General features: G+C 42.3%; 1 protein-coding gene across 1 annotated transcript in view; it reads left to right on the top strand.

Moving 5' to 3' along the window:
* The first annotated feature begins 4,281 nt into the window (after positions 1–4,281).
* The window catches only part of tun (tungus), a 328,073-nt gene continuing 315,769 nt past the window's right edge, over positions 4,282–16,585 (top strand). Inside the window, exon 1 of the mRNA XM_067775133.1 lies at positions 4,282–4,313. The gene's annotated coding sequence lies outside the window, so the exon portion shown is untranslated. The remainder of the gene's footprint in view (positions 4,314–16,585) is intronic.

Below are 16,585 nucleotides of genomic sequence, written 5' to 3'. Positions count from 1 at the left end.
TGCAGATCTGCTAATACGGCCCAGGATGCTGGCAAAGGCCTGATGGTTCATCTACCGAAACTGGGGAGAAAACCCCGACCTACTGCTGAATACACATTTTCCAGGTGCAACTAGGAACAAACCAGGGGATTCACAACGCTTGACACAAGTAACGGTGCAACCTATACTGCACAACCTAATTACAAGAGATAAGATATCTCGGGCCCTTCAATCGTTTGAACCATTCAAAACTCCAGGGCCGGAGTTACACCTATGCAACTGCAACAATCACTGGAATGCAGCACTAACTGGCTATACGCTATAGTAGGAGGTGTCGTGGCACTTAACCACTTCCCACGTACATGGAAAAGATCTAGGGTGGTATTTATTCCGAAGGCAGGCTAAGCGTGCCACGCGAAACGAAAAGACTTCAGACCCATCAGTCTATCTTCGTTTCAACTAAAGGTGTTTGGAGAGGCTGATGGAAACTTATATCAGGGAGGCAATGGATGACCAACTCTCTGAAGCGCAACACGCCTATATGAAGGGAAAATCAACGGAAGCGGCATTACACGAAATTACATTGTGCATAGAGAGATCGTTGTCCTTCAAGGAATACTGCCAGGGAGCCTTCCTAGACATAGAAGGAGCGTTGAACAACATCAAACCCGATCATTAAGGTACTGACTAATCTGGGCATCGAATCTTAGCTGGTGGGGCTTGTGCACCAATTGCTGCTATGTAGGGTAGTACAGGCAGACTTGCAGGGGTATCGATGAGCAGGTTCGTCACTAGGGGAACTCTCCAAGGTTGAGTCCTATCCCCTCTGCTGTGGGTCTTAGCTGCTGAGGGACATAGAGGAGGAGGGGGTCTGTAAAGTTATAGCATATGCTGACGACCTTGCCTTGGTGATAAGTGGGAAGCCTCAACAAACCCTCTGCGATATGATTCAGGTGGAATTAAGAAGGGTCGAAGCATGGGCCGCTGATAATGGTCTGGGCGTGAACCCAAATAAAACGGAACTGGTGCTCTTTACGAGGGAGTACAAGATAACCTCTCTCAACTCCGGTGCTGGCAAACACTGTGCTTAAGCTAAGTGAGTCCGCCAAATATCTAGAGTTCACACTTGATAAAAAATTGAACTGTACACAAAACACCACGGAACGTATCCGTAAGGCCACGGTTGCCCTCTACACATGCAAAAGGGCAATTGGACGTAAATGGGGTATGTCCCCTATGATAGTGCATTGGATATACACGGCTATAGTTAGGCCAATATTGCTGTACGGGGTGGCGGTATGGTGGCCTGCCCTGAATAAATCCTCGGCGAATGTTGCTCTTCAAAAGGTGCCAAGATCTGCACTGCTATCCATTAGCGGTGCCATCCGCACAACACCAGCGGAGGTTATGAATGTAATACTGAACCTACTACCCATAGATATAGTAGGCATAAAATATGCAGCATGTGCAGCTATTAGGCTGAGGAAACTGACCACATGGTCTCACTGTAACCATACTGAAATTCTTAACAGATTCTGCATTCCAGAATGGACATGTTTCTGCAAACCACATACCAACTTTAACAAGGGATACGAGATATTAATCCCTGAGAGGGGGCAGTGGGTGAATAACCCAGATTGGCCACTGACAGCATTCAGATCTACACAGATGGATCTAAAGTGGATAACAGGGTCGGAGGGGGGGTCTATTCGGAACGATTGGACATACAAAGATCGTTTCGCCTTCCGGATCACTGTAGCGTATTTCAGGCCGAGCTTGCAGCCATACAAGACGACGTGGACTGTCTTAGTCAGAGGGCAGTCTCTCAGAAGCACATTTATATTTTCTCAGACAGTCAAGCAGCACTGAAAGCCCTTGACTCTGTCACAAATAATTCTGAAACTGTAGCAGGCTGTCGCAGATAACTTAACGTGATGGCTGAATAGTTTACTCTGCATCTGGTATGGGTTCCGGGACATAAGGGCATACCAGGTAATGAGATGGCGGATGAGCTTGCAAGAAAAGGTACCTCCTTTCCACTTTCGCCATCCTGGAAGAGGTTGGGAATGCCGCTCTCCACCTGCAAGCTCAAGATAAAGGAGGCTCTACTGATGGAATCCGGAGCCAGGTGGAAGAATCATGATAGATGCCACACGTTTTGAGTGGGATTTACATATGTATACGGATATATGTATATATTCGAAAAATAGCTACCAAAAACACAGAAACAGCGCCTCTATTTTTGGTATGTCGTGTGAATGTACTCATGTATGTATATTAGACTGGGTCGATTTATTAACCGATATCGCGCCATCGATTTTTCGATAGGATTTGGGCTCAGAAAAAAAAGTTCCACTACGCATACCCAAAAAAATAATTTTCGAGCCTGCGATAAAAAAATGGCGAAAGGGTAAATTTTTCGACCAAAACACTCACCAAAACCCAAAATTATATTTTTTTTGAAACTGTTATCGCCAACGTTTTCACCACAATTTTTTGAAAAAAAATAGTTTTGGTCGAAAAATGTATACTTTCGAAATTTTTTTTTCGTAAGCTCGAAAATTATTTTTTTGGGTATGCGTAATGGAACTTTTTTTTCTGAGCCCAAATCCTATAGAAAAATCGATGGCGCGATATCGGTTAACTTTCGTCCATACAAATAGACCCAGGTATATACTAATGTTTGTGTATATACTAAATTGTATATTCTAATGTTTGTGCATTAAGAAGATTTAATCGATCTTCTTTACTTAATTGGCGCTTGACCGTTTAAACGGTTATGGCCGTCCCTGAAAGGAGCGCCAGTTGCTTCTTTTCTCTTCCAACCGGCGCCAATTGGTCACACCAAGGGATTTTAAATCGTTTTCCACCTGGTCCTTCCAACGGAGTGGGGGCCGCCCTCTACCTCTGCTTCCATAGGCGGGTTGCGATAGAAACACTTTCTTGGCCGAAGAATCATCTTTCATTCACATAACATGGCCTAGCCAGCGCAGCCACTGCGTTTTAATTCGCTGGACTATGTGGATGTCTGCGTATAGCTCGTACAGCTCATCATTAAATCTTCTTCAGTACTCGCCAACGCGCAGAGGTCCATAAATTTTTCGAAGAACTTTTCTCTCGAACACTCCCAAAGCCGCTTCATCTGCTGTTGTCATGGTCCATGCTTCAGCCCCATATAGCAGGAAGGGTACGATAAGTGACTTGTAGAGTATGATTTTCTTTCGCCGAGAGAGGACTTTACTTTTCAACTGCCTGCCTAGTCCAAAGTAACATTTATTGGCAAGATTGATTCTTCGCTGAATTTTTCAGTGCTGATGTTGTTGCTCGTGTTGATGCTGGTTCCCAAATAAACGAAGTCTTTTACTATTTCGAAATTATGGCTGCCAACAGTAGCGTGGTTGCCAAGGCGCGTATGCGCTGACTCTTTGCTCGATGACAGCAGCTACTTCGTTTTGTCCTCATTCACCATCAAACCCATCTTTACCGCTTCTTTTTTCAGTTTGTAGTAAGCACAACTAACAGCGCTGGTGTTTAGGCCGATGATATCAATGTCATCAGCATATGCCAGTAATTGCACGTTTTTATAAGAAAACCACCAAATCGAAAAAACACACAAAATGGGAAAACAACAAAAAACTAGTTTTTCAGTTTTGAATTTACTGTGCAAAAAATTATGAGCTACGGGGACACCTATTTATCGGGTACAATTTTGTAACTTCTCGTCCAAGCGAAATGCAAAATTGCGCCCTCTTGTTGCAAAAGTTTTGTTTGAACGAACAGGATTTTTCCAAAATTAGTAACATTTTGTTCAAGTTTTTACGAATTTTCACTCACGCGAACGAATCTAATAAGATAATAAAAAACATCCTTTTTTTGATGTTGATGTTTCCGACAACATAAAAGTTTGAGTGGTTTGGGAATCGTTTCAACTTAAAGAGTTACGAAAATTAAACTTGCCGAATTACATGTAAAGCTTCTCCAGTGGTGAATTACTTTCTAGCGATTAGATTCTTTACTTTTCTATAACTTACAAGTTCTCTATTTAAAATGTTATGTCAAACATTTGTACTACAAGTTTTGTTCGAAACAATCAAGTGTGGCAACTACATGCGAGAGAAGAAATTGAGAATGAGCTGAGCTGCAACTGAAAGAATTGAGAATCAATTTTGTGACTGCTATTTTCATTTCTATTTGCAAAGCGAAGTTCAAAACTATAAATTAAATAAATTATAAAATATAAAATTTGGTTAAAGTGCGTTTAATAAAACAAAATAATAAAGTGTATAATGTTTAATGTGTGCCAGCATATTTGGTGTAAGGCCAATTGAATTTCGGTTAGTAAGTGTTTACATATGTATGTATATGATGCAAGCATGCGTATTTATATATTCACATATTTACGTATGTATGTATATGGCCACCGTGGTGTGATGCTAACGTGTTCCGCCTGCCACACCGTATGCCCTGGGTTCGCACCCCGGGCAAAGCAACATCAGAATTTTAGAAATAAGGTTTTTCACTTAGAAGAAAATTTCGCTCAGTGAAAACTCATCTGCCTTGCAGATGCCGTTCGGAGTCGGCATAAAACATTTGTAGGTCCCGTCCGGCCAATATGTAGGGAAAATCAAGAGGAGCACGTCGCAATGTGGAAGAGAATCTCGGCCTTAGATCTCTTCGGAGGTTATCGCGCCTTACATTTATTTATTTATGTATATGGCAACATAGGTACTTTCGTACAAAGCTGTCGCAACAACTTTTTTTGTTCATTTAACTACTAAAATGGTCAATTACGAATCAACGATTTGTGCGCAGTTGATTCACCATCTTGTTGCGATAGATAAAAATTAACAGAAATTTCGGTTGAACTGATTCGTTTTTCGGTTGATTTTTCCAGTCTTTTTCTTTCAGTGTATATAATATTTCTTATGTACGTGTGTTGTTCACTGAACTCCCCTAAACGACTGGACTGATTTTGATAAAAATTCATGTGTCTTCAAGGGGGTTTGAGGATGCTTCAGATTCACAATTTGGTTCAGGAAGTGGCCCAAGGAAAACCTCTTCTACACAAAACAGTTCATAGTCCGTTTTGCTTGAAATTTGGTATAGGGGTACTTCTTTCTTTTCGGAAAATGGATCAGGGTCTGATCTATTGCAATAAGTGGTATTATTTTGTGCGAATCCTGAGAGTTTTCCTGTGCAGTTTCTTTCTGGGAAGTGGTCCAGGGACCGATCTATTCGATCAAATTTAATTCACTGTTCCATTTGCCTGAATTTTGAGTTATAGTAGCCTAGATAAGTACTAACGATCCTTCTTTTCGGGAATTGGGCCAGGACCAGGACAAATTATTTAGCTTGACTTGACAGGCCGGCTGCACAGCCATTGTGAACGAATTTTGTAATTAAAATTTACGTAATTTTCCGATAAGCTACAAGCTTGAAACGTGGAATATGGTTCAACACCCGATGACAATGCAATAATAAGAAGAAAAAACTCCGATACGTGGCGCATGGATCGAAATATTTCAAAAAATCGTATTTGTGGTCCGATTTGGAACACATAATACATACATGAATATAAAGCGATCTATGAAAAAAATCGCCGCTAGGTGGCGCATGGATCGAAATATTTCACAAATCGTATTTGTGGTCCGATTTGGCTCATATTTGGAACACATGATACATACGTGAATATAAAGCGACCTATGAAAAAAACCGCCGGTAGGTTGCGCAGGGACCGGATATTCAAAAAAAATCGTATTTGTGGTCAGATGTGGCTCATATTTGAAACACATAATACGTACATGAATAGAAAGCGACATATGAAAAAAAATCGCCGCTAGGTGGCGCAGGGATCGAGATATTCAAAAAAATCGTATTTGTGGTCCGATTTGGTCCATATTTGGAACACAATACATACATGAATAGAAAGCGACTTATGATGTGCTATCTGGCTCATATTTGGAACAAATATTACATACAGTCGGGTAGAAGTGACATCAAAATATTTTGGAGTTCGCGGAAGGACAAGCATACGTGGCGCAGAGTCGAGTAAAGTCTTTGGAAGGATTATGTATTGAGGACTTAGATTGTAACAAATTGTCGGGAAAGAGTCCTTGTAATAATGAGTCACTAAATTAACTAAATAGAATGAGAAATAATAGGCAACAAATTAAATGGGGTTAGGCTAGGCCGGGAATTGCCCGGTGATTGCAGTACTCAAAGAAAAGTACGCAAAAATTGCGAAGGAGGAACGCATACTCCCCAGGGAAACGTGAGTCACTCTAGCTCAACTTCGTTCTGGATACTGTAACAGGTTAAACTCTTACCTATCCAGAATCAACCCCGACATATAAAATGTATGCCCCGCTTGCAATGTGTCCCCACATGACACCAACCATCTCTTTAAATGTAATGTGGAACCAACGCCTCTAACACCCCTTTCATTATGGTCCACCCCCGTTGAAACAGCAAGTTTCCTTGGACCCCCGTTAGAGGATATTGATGACAATTTGTGATCGGTCGCAACTATTAGGTGGGGCGAAGCACTGCTACAACAACAACAACAACAAAAAAAAAAAATAATAGGCAATTAAATAAAGACTAAAAACTTGAAAATAAAATAATTTAAAAAAAGTTTTTAAGTTAAACGGTTTTATTGAAATCAATACTTTCATGAAATAATAATAATACTAAAAGCTAGAAAATAATTAGATAAGTCCTAGGTTCTAGTCATCACACTCCTCATCAATCTAGGGCGTTGATCAGACAATTAAATAAAAGCGTAAAAGGGCGGCCACCGTGGTGTGATGGTAGCGTGCTCCGCCTGTCACACCGTATGCTCTGGGTTCAACTCCCGGGCAAAGCAACATCAAAATTTTAGAAATAAGATTTTTCAATTAGAAGAAAATTTTTCTAAGCGGGGTCGCCCCTCGGCAGTGTCTGGCAAGCGCTCCGATTGTATTTCTGCCATGAAAAGCTCTCAGTGAAAACTCATCTGCCTTGCAGATGCCGTTCGGAGTCGGCATAAAACATGTAGGTCCCGTCCGGCCAATTTGTAGGGAAAAATCAAGAGGAGCACGACGCAAATTGGAAGAGAAGCTCGGCCTTAGATCTCTTTGGAGGTTATCGCGCCTTACATTTATTTTTTATTTTTAAGAGAAGTCCAAATTTAAAATTAAGGTCATTTTGTCGTGTAAATTTTGTACATATTTCTTATTGGAGACGATCGAGAACTTTTTCTATTGCTTCTTCACAGAGAGTGTCTCAAATTTCGGATAGTTCAGTCGCTAATGATTTAAGATCATTATACGCTTCTCTAAAATTCTTCCCCGGATTTTGTTATCTGGGCTGCGCACGGTCAATGATGGTATGATTTCATACCAGAAATAAACTAATGTTATTAAATTTAATTTAATATATTTTGCCACAGAACTGTAGCTTCGCTTCTGGTGTCACTTCTGGTGTTTCTGGCCTCTGCTAATTGTTCTAAGTGTTCTAATACATTCTCTAGCTCATCGACGATAACGCTAACCGCTTGTATTCTGGCGCTCCATTGTGTTTCGGGTTCACGTTTGACAGTCTTTATCAAAGAATTTTTAAATAATTCCCATCATGACGTTTTGCGTGAGAAAAAAATATATATGTATGCTTTCAATTATTCCACAACTTGCGGCAGGTGTTCCGGATATATGCATGCATTTTTTAGTATAGAAAATTTTTTCCTAAAATCAATATTATAATAAAAATACAAATTATACATGAAGTTCTGCTTTGCGGACCATTTGTCGCCCCCCTGTGAGTAGCGCCCGGGGCAAGATGCCCCTTGATATATTGATTGATATATCTAGTCACCAAAACAAGATTTTCTCATTAGACGCTTGTTTCAACAACACCGAAAATTGGTTTGTTTCAAGATCCAACACTTTTCTAAACTACCTGCTAGGATAATTGCCATTGTTCTGCTACATTTAAATTTTTTACAGTAATTTTTTTGGTAAGAAATTCATTGAGGTAAATTGAAAATTATATAAGGGCTAATGAAGGTGTGGAAAATCTTGTAGGCAGTGTTGCATTTTTTTTTTGCCTCAGTGAAAAAGAAACAGAAGTACCAAAATCTTGGCTACAGCCTGAAAAGTATCACAATTTGAAAAAAGGGACCAGCGGACCAAATGCTGTTGGAAAGGACCATTTTTGGTCCAAATGGACCAAATTGGCAAACGTGCTGACAGCTAAGCAGCAATTAATGCAAAAATCCCGCATAGCACAGCATTTAGAAGTTTGTTAAAATGTGTAAGCAATACCTGGAAAGAAACGGGATAGGGAGAAGCAAACATCTATTTTTGGGTCTCGGGGATTATTGGAAGAGATCTAAGTGAGTTCACCTAAATGATTAGGATGACTATCTGTGGTTGATTTAGCCATGTTTTTCTGTCCCTCTGTCTGTTTGAACGCAAACTAGATATCTGTCGGACCCGACCGAATCGGACTACTAAGGCATATATCCCCCATACAACCGATTTTCCAGAAAAGCGATTTTTTTGTCATATCTTCCTCAATTCATCAGATAAAAGCTTCAAATTCCTCCAAATGATTCCATATATAACATTTAAAGTTGTCTGATAAATCGTACACATCTGTCGTATGTATAGTAGATATATGTATATCTCATACAACCGGTTGTTCAGGTAAGAATCTTCTCGTAATTTCTGCTCCATTTTAACATCCAGAAGCTTAAAGTTTCACCAAATGGTTTCATACATAGCACATAACGTTGTATGAAAAAATCGTGAAGATCTGTAGTATATATCTTCTATCTATCTATTTATATGTATAAACGCGAATGTCTGTATATTGTTACGTAACGGGAGCTAAGCTACACAACGGAATAATACAAAAAAGCGCATGCTTATGTAGTTACCACCACGGAAGTCCTAGGCATACCTTTATTTCGCTATGTGGCTAGGGTCTTGAGATACAGACCAAAACGTGGCCCGTGCAACCCTGGGATGCGTTTATAAAATATGGGTATCAACTAAAAGCTGTTGATAAGTACTTGTATACGGGGTATTTTTCGTACCCTGGGTGACTAGGGTCTCGAGATATAGGCCAACGTGTGGATCCGGGTACCTCAAGAATATGCTTATTCACTTACTTACTTAATTGGCGCTTAACTGTCTAAACGGTTATGGCCGTCCAACAAGGCGCGCCAGTCGCTCATTCGCTCCGCCAACCGGCGCCAATTGGTCACAGCAAGGGAGTTTAAATCGTTTTCCACTTGGTCCTTCCAACGGAGTGGGGGCAGCCCTCTACCCCTGCTTCCATAGGCGGGTTCCGATAGAAACACTTTCTTGGCCGGAGCATTATCTTTCAATCGCATAACATGGCCTAGCCAGCGCAGCCGCTGCGTTTTAATTCGCTGGACTATGTGGATGTCTGCGTATAACTCGTACAGCTGATCATTAAACCTTCTTCGGCACTCGCCATCGCCAACGCGTAGAGGTCCATAAATCTTTCAAACAACTTTTCTCTCGTACACTCCCAGAGCCGCTTTATCTGCTGCTGTCATGGTCCATGCTTCTGCGCCATATAGCAGGACGGGTACGATAAAAGTGACTTGTAGAGTATGATTTTCGTTTGCCGTGAGAGGACTTTACTTTTCAATTGCCTACCTAGTCCAAAGTAGCATTTATTGGCAAGAATGATTCTTCGCTGGATTTCAGAGCTGTCGCTGTTGGTAGTGTTGATGCTGGTTTCCAAATAAACGAAGTCTTTTACCATTTCGAAATTATGGCTACCAACAGTAGCGTGGTTGCTAAGGCGCATATGCGCTGACTCTATGCTCGATGACAGCAGGTACTTCGTTTTGTCCTCATTCACCATCAAACCCATCTTTATCGCTTCTTTTTCCAGTTTGGAGTAAGCAGAACTAACGGCGCGGGTGTATATGCCGATGATATCAATGTCATCAGCATATGCCAGTAATTGCACGCTTTTATAGAATATTATTCCAGAGCGGTTAAGTTTTACAGCTAGTATAATTTTCTCCAGCATCAAATTAAAGAAATTGCAGGATAGGGGGTCACACTGTCTGAAACCTCGTTTACTTTCGAACGGCTCGGAGAGGTCCTTCCCAATTGTGACTGAGCTGATGGTGTTGCTCAACGTCATTTTGCACAGCCGTATCAGTTTTGCGTGGAAACCAAATTCAGACATAGCGGCATATAGGCAGCTCCTTTTAGTGCTGTCGAAGGCGGCTTTAAAATCAACGAAGAGGTGATGTGTGTCGATTCTTTTTTCGCGGATTTTCTCCAAAATTTGGCGCATTGTGAAAATCTGGTCGATGGTAGATATACCAGGTCTGAAGCCGCACTGATAAGGTCCAATCCGTTGATTCACGGTGGGCTTCAATCTTTCGCACAATACACTTGACAGGACCTTATATGCGATACTAAGAAGGCTGATTCCACGATAGTTGGTACAGTTTGCAGTATCCCCCTCCTTGTGGACTGGACAAAGAACACTTAGATTCCAGTCGTCGGGCATGCACTCGTCGGACCATATTTTACGAAGAAGCTGATGCATGCGCCTTACCAACTCCTCGCCGCCGTATTTGAATAGCTCCACAGGCAATGCATCAGCGCCCACGGCCTTGTTGTTTTTCAATCTGGTTATTGCTATTCCAGAGGATGGGGCCGTGTGTAGAAGTCCACGAAAGTGGGGAAAGCTTCTGACCGCCATTCACCTGGGAATGGCCAGAGCGATTCTTTTGCATGCGGTTCAAGCAGCTCACTACTGCCGGTCGCTTGCGGCCAAGTATCCTCTGGGTAGCCGCTAAACACCCGTTTAGCGGTGAGCTAATGTGAGAAGGCGACAACCTGGCTAGGCCACTCTGACATAATCGGTTTAAGGGCTAGCCGGGGGAGATTTCATCGGCAGCGTCTGTACACCTCTAAGTGCGGCTGCAAGCGGGCGTCTGTCTTGGAGCAAGCGGCTCGCTATATAAACGTGCCAAGTAATATTTTCACCCCCGCTGAGCGGGTTGTTCGCTGGGCTTGGGACCCGCCACGTAAAACCATACTCCAATGAAATATAACAACAAGCCTCGGATAAATACACTCTCTATTGATGACGACCATGGCAAACGTTTGAAGGACAATGAATTGAGGGCATACACCTGGAACGTCCGCTCTCTGAATGGGATTGGTGCAGATGCCCGGCTGGTTGATGTCCTCGTCAAAGCAAAATCTGACATCACCGCCATCCAAGAAATGCGTTGGACGAAGCAAGGAAGAAAGAAGATCAAAAATTGTGACATATATTGGAGTGGCCATGCGAATAAGCGCAGTTACGGCGTCGGATTCGTGGTGGGAGAGAGACTTTGTCGCCAAGTTCTGGCGTTCACGCCTGTGGACGAGCGTCTCGCCGCTATTCGAATAAAAGCAAAATTTTTTAATATATCATTCATCTGCGCCCATGCGCCGACAGAGGAGAAAGACGATGAGGTGAAAGACACTTTTTATGAACAATTAGAACGCACATACGAGCGCTGCCCCCGTCATGATATAAAAGTCGTGCTTGGCGACTTTAACGCCAGGGTGGGCAAAGAAGGTGTTTTTGGCCCTACAGTCGGAAAGTTCAGCCTACACAATGAAACTTCTCCTAACGGACTGAGACTGATTGACTTTGCCGGTGCTCGAAACATGGTCATATCAAGCACGAGGTTCATGCATAAAAAGATACATCAAGCTACATGGCTGTCTCCTGATCGAAATACTCGCAATCAGATCGATCACGTTGTGATAGACGGACGGCATGCCTCCAGTGTTTTAGATGTGCGAACGATCCGAGGACCTAACATCGATTCGGACCATTATCTCGTTGCAGCCAAAATACGCACCCGCCTCAACGCGGCTAAAAACAAGGAACAAAAAACACAAGGAAAGCTAGACGTCGAAAAACTTCAATCACAACAGACTGCCAATAATTTCGCAACTCGACTCTCACACCTGCTCTCTGAGGGCACAACTCATCCTGAAGGAATACAGGAGCAGTGGGAGCATATCTCCAAAGCACTTAATACTGCCGCCGAGGAAAAAATTGGTTACCGGCGGCCACGAAAAAACAACTGGTATGATGAAGAATGCCGCGTTGCAACCGAAAGAAAAGACGCTGCCTACAGGGCTACGTTAAGAGCGAGCGCGACAAGAGGAGTGTGTGAACGCTATCGTAAGTTGAAAAGGGAAGCGAGACGCCTTTTCAGGAAGAAAAAGGAAAAAAGCAGAAGCAGAATGGCGTGAGTGCGAGGAGCTTGAGCTGCTAGCCACCAGGAAAAACGCCCGAAAATTCTACCAAAAAATACGGCGACAGACGGAAGGTTTTAAGACCGGGGCAAACTCCTGTAGGAATGAAAACGGCGACCTTGTAACTGATGTCCAGAGAGTGCTTAGATTATGGAGGGAACACTTCTCTGTCCTCCTAAATGGAGGCAGCAATTCACCGCGCAGAGATGAAGAACCCGATCCCGCAATCGATGACGATGGAATATATGTCCCCCCGCCCGATTATGACGAAGTTAGAATAGCAATAACCAGATTGAAAAAGAACAAGGCCGTGGGCGCTGATGGATTGCCTGCGGAGCTATTCAAGTTCGGCGGCGAGGAGTTGGTAAGGCGCATGCAGCAGCTTCTTAGCAAAATATGGGCGGAAGAAAGCATGCCCGACGGTTGGAACCTAAGTGTTCTTTGCCCAGTCCACAAGAAGAGGGATACTGCAAAATGCACCAACTATCGTGGAATCAGCCTTCTTAATATCGCATATAAGGTCCTTTCAAGTGTATTGTGCGAAAGATTGAAGCCCACCGTGAACCGGCTGATTGGACCTTATCAGTGCGGCTTCAGACCTGGTAAATCTACCATCGACCAGATTTTCACAATGCGCCAAATCTTGGAAAAAACCCGTGAAAAGAGAATCGACACACATCACCTCTTCGTCGACTTTAAAGCCGCCTTCGACAGCACGAAAAGGAGCTGCCTATATGCCGCTATGTCTGAATTTGGTTTCCCCGCAAAACTTATACGGCTGTGCAAAATGACGTTGAGCAACACCATCAGCTCAGTCAGAATTGGGAAGGACCTCTCCGAGCCGTTCGAAACTAAACGAGGTTTCAGACAGGGTGACCCCCTATCGTGCGATTTCTTTAATTTGATGCTGGAGAAAATTATACTAGCTGCAGAACTTAACCGCACTGGAACAATATACTATAAAAGCGTGCAATTACTGGCATATGCTGATGACATTGATATCATCGGCCTAAACACCCGCGCTGTTAGTTCTGCTTACTCCAGGCTGGAAAAAGAAGCGGTAAAGATGGGTTTGATGGTGAATGAGGACAAAACGAAGTACCTGCTGTCATCGAGCAAAGAGTCAGCGCATATGCGCCTTGGCAACCACGCTACTGTTGGCAGCCATAATTTCGAAATAGTAAAAGACTTCGTTTATTTGGGAACCAGCATCAACACTAGCAACAACATCAGCACTGAAATCCAGCGAAGAATCAATCTTGCCAATAAATGCTACTTTGGACTAGGTAGGCAATTGAAAAGTAAAGTCCTCTCTCGGCGAACGAAAATCATACTCTACAAGTCACTTATCGTACGCATGAACCATGACAACAGCAGATGAAGCGGCTTTGGGAGTGTTCGAGAGAAAAGTTCTTCGAAAGATTTATGGACCTCTACGCGTTGGCGATGGCGAGTACCGAAGAAGATTTAATGATGAGCTGTAAGAGCTATACGCAGACATCAACATAGTCCAGCGAATTAAAACGCAGCGGCTGCGCTGGCTAGGCCATGTTATGCGAATGAAAGATGATGCTCCGGCCAAGAAAGTGTTTCTATCGGAACCCGCCTATGGAAGCAGAGGTAGAGGGCGGCCCCCACTCCGTTGGAAGGACCAGGTGGAAAACGATTTAAACTCCCTTGGTGTAACCAATTGGCGCCGGTTGGCGGAGCGAAGGAGCGACTGGCGCGCCTTGTTGGACGACCATAACCGTTTAGACTGTTAAGCGCCAATTAAGTATTGCTATTCTGACTTCGTCATAATCAGGTGTGGGGACATTTATTCCATCATCAACGATTGCGAGATCGGGTTCTTTATCTCTGTGCGGTAAATCGTTGTCTCCATTTAGGAGAGCAGAGAAGTCTTCCCTCCATAATCTAAGTACTCTCTGGACATCAGTTTCAATGTCGCCGTTTTCGTTCTTACAGGAGTTTGCCCCGGTCTTAAAACCTTCCGTCTGTCGCCGTATTTTTTGGTAGAATTTTCGGGCGTTATTCCTGGTGGCTAGCAGCTCAAACTCCTTGCACTCACGCCTTTCTGCCTCTGCCTTTTTTTCCTGAAAAGGCGTCTCGCTTCCCTTTTTAACGCGCGGTAGCGTTCACACACTCTTCTTGTTGCGCTCGCTTTTAACGTAGCCCTGTAGGTAGCGTCTTTTCTTTCGGTTGCAAAGCAGCATTCTTCATCGTAACAGTTGTTTTTCCGTGGCCGCCGGTGCTTAGGTCAGGACCTAAATATTTTTATACTGCAAACACGGCCACTCTAATACATAATTTATTTAGTGCAAATACATTCATACATACTTTCATGTACTGCACACCCACATTCGATACACTTGTCGGCAATCACATTCGCAAGCAAAAGTAGGGAGAAACCTCCAGTGAGTTGAGAGGGACTAATCGAGGATGATTTAAGCTCCAATCGCAATTTCGGTTATAGCGAAAGAGGGAAAAGCTCACAGCTCCTCAATGTAGAACCAAAATAATTAATTTTTATGGTGCTTCACTTTTCTAACAACAAAATTCTTGCGACTGCATTTGCATCTAAGATATTTACTGTGTCATAATATTATCTTTATCTACCCTCAAAATCAAGCTGACAGGGATAGCTTTTACCGGTTTCCATCTAAAACATTTGCTTGCCATTTCTCCACTTAAGTTTATATGCTCTAGGGTGGCAAAAGCTTCTCAAACAGTAAGTCAGTTTGCTAACTGTAAATTTTGATAAACAACATTTTAATTTGTTGTTAGAATTTCACGTAGGAACATGTGACTATTGCATCTACTTGCACTTGCACGTATTTATCTACGTTATCTATGAGATGTTGAGTCTAAAGTACTCCTAGAAAAGAGCTAACAGTATTAGCCTGAAACGTTTATTGTCTAGTTGGGAATAGGAAAGATAATAATATTAAAATATTTTACATTATATCGCACATTTTGTTGTAAACAGATGCAAATTAAAATAGCCATCTAGTGAGATTATGATAGCATATATACATAGGATACTTGGGCCCGGTATTTCAGGAGTTGGTTAAGCTAAGCTTAAACTAAGCTTACTTAAACGATAGTCAAATTTAAACTCCAGTTAAAATACTGTGCAGTTTTTCAATCACAGTTTAAAGCCGCTTTTTGTAGCGCAGCATTGCTTTCTTTATTATCTAGACAATTTGTAGATATGGCAACACTGGATTTTGTCTACCCAACAAACACGGAAAAATTATTTCTCCAGAAAGGTATGTATACTTCTGGAGTTGATATCTCACATCATTCTCTAATCACTATCCAACTTTTGAGACATTTTGTAAAATGTTTAGTTCTCGAGTTTATCTCCAAGGTCATTCTCAAATTATTTCCCAACTTTTAAGAGATTTTGAGAAATGTACAGTACAGACCCAATACATTTCTCCATTTGATATCCGACATTATATATCAAATTCTAGAAGGAGAAGCACCTAGAAATGTACCAACGAGGAAACCGAAGAGTATAAAAGCAGCACCAGCTGAAGCATGAGCAATCAGTTTGATTTAAGCACGCTATCAGTTGCGAAGTATAAGTGTTATTGTGAAGTATTTTCAAAGTAGTATAATAAAGACCATTTTGCATTATTGAACATTGGAATTATTTATTCAACAATTTAGTGATACGAACGTTAGTAGAAGGTTGCAAATAGGCGGAATTTCCCTAAATTCGTTACAATATGTATCGATGGTTGAGCGCACACTTGTGATAAGTGACAAATTTCAAGGTTTTCAGGAGAGCATATTTTGTCTTTTACAGGCGATTGATATTTAGGCGAACAGATATTTCCACCGTCTGATAACTCGCTCGAGATTTTAGAAATATGCTAGTTATCAACATGAGCTCGTATAGTACTCAAGCCCAAATGCTTGTTGGGCATATTCGACGCTATTGCGAGGGAACGCAAATAACTGATGGGTTAAATAGAGTTTAAGCCCGTCAGATTGAGAAACTGAGTTGAACTTGTACTGGAAAACGAGGCTTTAATGTCCAAATTTACTGATATAGCTGTTTTTGAAACTTAAGGTAAGTGTCCCTAATTTCGTGGTAGTACGTTATTTCGTGGCATTTCGATTTTTCCTTCCAAACAAGGAATTGGGGGAGTTGTCACGTACACGTTGCTTTGGTTCCCGATGGTGGCCCTAGCTAGCTCAGTATATTTGTAGGGCCGTGGTTCTCAACCCGCCATCTTGGAACCGGACGCACACATATATTTATTTCCTTCCGTTCAACCTCTTCGGATTCACTTACC

The sequence above is a fragment of the Eurosta solidaginis genome, chromosome 3, assembly GCF_040869045.1.
Source record: "Eurosta solidaginis isolate ZX-2024a chromosome 3, ASM4086904v1, whole genome shotgun sequence".
In the NCBI taxonomy this organism is placed as follows: Eukaryota; Metazoa; Arthropoda; class Insecta; order Diptera; family Tephritidae; genus Eurosta; species Eurosta solidaginis.
This window is presented reverse-complemented; position numbering and strand designations above follow the sequence as displayed.